The 4567-nt window shown below is 39.8% G+C and overlaps 1 pseudogene; it reads left to right on the top strand.

The window, feature by feature from the left end:
• The first annotated feature begins 461 nt into the window (after nucleotides 1–461).
• Nucleotides 462–1180, top strand: LOC141502101 (guanidinoacetate N-methyltransferase pseudogene; annotated as a pseudogene).
• Nucleotides 1181–4567: the final 3387 nt, after the last annotated feature.

The raw sequence follows: 4567 nt of genomic DNA, 5'->3' as shown, positions 1-4567 counted from the left end.
TTTGGGTTATCTGCAATGGAGAATACCATCTTTGAACAAAGACCAAAGACTATTACCCTCAATTTAGAAAAAAAAAAATTCTTATTATATAATTTTTCTATCTCTTATACTTTATTTTCCTTCCTTAAGAATATGATTCCTCGGGGCCGGCTAGGTGGCACAGTGGATAGAGCATTGATCCTGGGGTCAGGAGTACCTGAGTTCAAATCCTACCTCAGACACTTAATAATTACCTAGTTGTGTGGCCTCGGGCAAGCCACTTAACACCATTTGCCTTGCAAAAACAAAATACTTTAAATAAAAAAAAAATATAATTTCTTTCTCATCACATTCAACTGAGACCAATGTATACCATGGAAACAATGTAAAGAATACCTTCTGGGGGGGAGCAAGAATGGGGGAAAAATTGTAAAACTCAAAATAAGTAAAATCTTTCTAAAATAAAAATAAGAGAGCGGACCATGGCCAGCCAGGCTGTCCTGGTGCCCATCTTCCAGGCGGGCGAGGACTGCCGGCCCTCCTGGGCCAAGGCACCCACGTGCTACGACGGGCCCAACACGCACCTGCAGATCCTGGGCAAGCCGGTGATGGAGCGCTGGGAGACTCCCTACATGTACTCTCTGGCCGCTGCCACCTCCTCCCAAGGGGGAAGGGTCCTGGAGGTCGGCTTTGGAATGACCATTTCGGCCAGCAAAGTGCAGGAAGCCAACATCCAGGAGCATTGGATCGTTGAGTGCAATGATGGCATCTTCCAGCAGCTTCAGGAGTGGGCCCAGCATCAGCCCCATAAGGTTGTCCCCTTGAAAGGCTTGTGGGAAGAGGTGGTGCCCAATCTGCCTGATGGACATTTTGATGGAATTCTATATGACACCTATCCCCTCTCTGAGGAGACCTGGCATACCCATCAATTCAACTTCATCAAGGCTCTATGCTTTCCGCCTGCTGAAGCCAGGGGGTGTCCTCACTTATTGCAATCTCACGTCCTGGGGAGAACTGCTGAAGACTAAGTACACGGATATCAAAAAGATGTTTGAGGAGACCCAGGTTGCAGCCCTGGTGGAGGCAGGTTTCAAGAAAGAGAATATCAGCACTACTGTGATGGACCTAGTGCCCCCTGAGGAATGCCGCTATTACTCCTTTCCCCAAGATGATCACCCCAACAGTCATCAAACACTGAAGATGCCAGTTTTCTCTTCCTACTAGGCTGACCCTGGACTGGGGGCACCAGGGACTCTAGCCTGCTAGCTTTGCTCAGTAGATCCCAGACAACATATTAACAGTACTTGACAGGGAAACTTGACACAAGAAGAGAGGCAGAGAGTAAGCACAAGATTGAGGGACTCTCTAGACCTGTCTCCTGACTCAAGGCCCCAAGGGTAGTAAAGAGGCTTCTGTTTTAATCCAACAAAAGCATATTAAGCTCTGGGCTGAGCCCAATACTAGACATTAAGGTTTAGGATTTTTCTGTCTTTTGATTTGTCTACCATCTTAGTTCTTGAAAGCCACTCAGGGCCTTAATTTGTTTCATTTGTAGAAAAGGTACATGTACCTGCTTGACAGGAAAGTTAATAATTAGGAATGTTCTTCACCAAAAGTCTCTCCGAGGAATTGTTTTAAGGAAATAGGCTTCCCCTTTTATGTAGGGCTTATCAAATGCTCAAAATGGTACTGGAGAAGTCCAGAGAAGTCTAGAGCTTGGCCCCCTAGCTTTGAGGGGTTTATACCCCATTTTTAGACAGAGTATTGCTAATCCAATAGTGAGTCTAGGGGTCAAATGCTCCTATTATGAGGTTCCCCCTCATTGGAGGGCTTTAAAGAGTCAACATCTACTTGTTGGGGATGGGATTCTTGTTCAGATGATAGCTGAATTAGATTGGGTGGCTTCTGAGGTCTCCATAGCACCCCTTGGGATCAGGGAAAATGTTTTTATCTTTCTTTGTAGCCTCAGGATGTAGCACAGTGCCTAATACTTAATGCTTAATACTTTCTTGTTTGGCCGGTTTACCCCTTTCCTTTGAGATGGGCAGAGCAAAGAGTAGCCCCATGTTATAGATGGTAGAGAGGCATTGGATCTACTAGAGAAGAGCCAGGTTCTTGTCTCACTTCTGGTGCATACCGGTGTGACTCTGGGCAAGTCACAGAGCCTGGTTCCTCTAAGAATCTTCTTCAGATTAAGCTACAGATCTGCATCAGTAGAGGAAATTTCTTCTTGGAGTGTTCCCTTTCATCGCTAAAGTCAGAAGTTCCATCCCTTTCCCTTTATAAGTGAAATAACTGAGAAGTGATTTGTTCTTAGACACTAAAGCTGGAGTTGGGATCTGAACTCAGGTCTTGAGTCCCAGAGGCTGAGGGACTCTAGGCTCCCGCAAGTTCCACCATCCCATTTGTTCTCTTTCAGTCTGTTTCCCTATGGAAATCCATTTGAAAGCCTTAATTTTTACTAATACACTGTGAGGCCCCCCTCCATCTTTTATTCAGATTTTGGTGCTCTTCAGACCAGGTGCTCTACTGGGGTGGCAGAGGTCCTGTGGGAGAAGGGAAGGCCTTGTATTTTCTTAGTTGTAGCAGAAAACCTGCTGCTAAAATAATAAAGCAATTCTGACCTCAAAAAAATAAAATAAAATAAAATAAAAATAAAAAGGATTTAAAAAGTTATCAAAATGTCCTTGCCTACCACTACCCTAAAATATTAAGGAGGAAAAGATTGGTCTGGGTCATATCTGGAGACTTCTGTAGCATTTTTCATCATCTTAGGTGCTTGCCACCATTATAGCTCATCTCTTTACTGCCAACATTCTCACTATAAATCTTCAGACAGTAAAGTCTCAAAAAAAAATCTTAATTTCAAGTGATTTAAAAGGTAATGATGCATAGATAAAAGATAATGATGTATAGAAAAATACATAGTAGATAAGAGAAGAAGCATATTACTATGGACGACTCCTGATCAAGAAATGAAATAAATCTGCAGGGACAAATGATTGAAAAAGGAGGTGTCCATTGTATAGTGAGAATAAAAAAATCACAAAACTCATATGACAAACTCATATCCAAAAGGTATTACATAATGCTATAGAGGTTTCTATCACATTAAATAATTTCCCATTTAACAAAAAGATATGTAGACAAAATTTACAGGATAAGTGTGTTTTATACCATGGGACTGATATTGATGAAAATATCTCCACCAAGGAATAGTATCTATCAAAACTAGGTACAGAAGGAGAAAAGTGGGGAGGGGGACAAAATTAGGTCAATGAAAATGAATGGAAGTGAGATGATTATAGGAAGAGAGAAGGCAAAGAGAGGTAGAGAAAAAGGTCAAAAAATCTTCGAATGTCAATGTATTTTTCCTTACTATGAGAATCTGGAATCAGAAAACTTGACCATTTAACCTCCTTAGATATTAATTTCTTTAGTTTAATTCAATAAGCATTTAAGGATTAAATATGTATTAATTACTGAGTTAATAAGGGGGTTGAGCTAAATGACTTCTAGTCCCTTCTAGACTGTTTATGATTCTAAGATCTTTTCATCACTCACTCCTTAGCTAACGCTATCATCCTACAGACAGAACACACAGTTTCAACCCATCGTCTTAAAATCAATTCCCATCAACCCTTGAATAGTCTAGCACTTAGAAGCACCAGAGGCATATAAAAGAATAATGTTAAGATCAGGTTGAAATGAAATGAAATTTGCCCCAAAATTTCATATGAGTAGAGAACACTTCATAAGCCAAGTGAAATAACAAATATTTTACAAGTGTAAGTTTGATTTCAAATTTAAGAAAATGTTTTTGAAAAAATAAATAATAAAGTAATTAGAAAACAGTAAAGTCACAATAGTTTAAAATGAAGTACATAAATAAATGTAAATATGAACAAAGTTGTATGTTAGACTAAGACTAGAAATTCAATCTTTTATCTTCTTCACTCAGATTTTTAAAAAATCTAGTTTTTCTAGCTAGAAATAGAAAGCCTCAGTTTTTCCTAGAATTTTCTGAATTATTCTCCCCTGAGTCCCTTTGCCCTAAGCAAGATCTACTCTTGAAACTTTTGACCTATTTCCCCTTTCACTTTAAAGTTATTATACATTTATGTATTATGCATTATAATAATCTGGTACTACATCAACATTTTTAGGTCTAGTTCTCCTTCCTGAATTGGAAGCTTCCTGAGGACTGGCACTAAGCAATTTTTAATCTTTGATTAGACAACAGTGCTTTACATTAAGAAGCCCTTTAGGGGCGACTAGGTGGTGTAGTGGATAAAGCACTGGCCTTGGAGTCAGGAGTACCTGGGTTCAAATCCAGTCTCAGACACTTAATAATTACCCACCTGTGTAGCCTTGGGCAAGCCACTTAACCCCATTTGCCTTGCAAAAACCTAAAAAAAAAAAAGCCCTTTAATAAATGTCCTTTGCATTGAAATGAATAGATAACTTTAGTTAATTTGTAATTTTAGTAAATTCAATAAAGTCCTCCTCAGGCAATACAGTTATTGTTTACATTGGTCCTTCAAAGATGAAGCAATTGCAGGTCAGAGATTTTCCACCCTATCCTAGG

Source organism: Macrotis lagotis, chromosome X, assembly GCF_037893015.1.
Source record: "Macrotis lagotis isolate mMagLag1 chromosome X, bilby.v1.9.chrom.fasta, whole genome shotgun sequence".
NCBI classification, from domain to species: domain Eukaryota; kingdom Metazoa; phylum Chordata; class Mammalia; order Peramelemorphia; family Peramelidae; genus Macrotis; species Macrotis lagotis.
The sequence above is the reverse complement of the archived record's forward strand: the minus strand, read 5'-3'. Positions and strand labels throughout refer to the sequence as shown.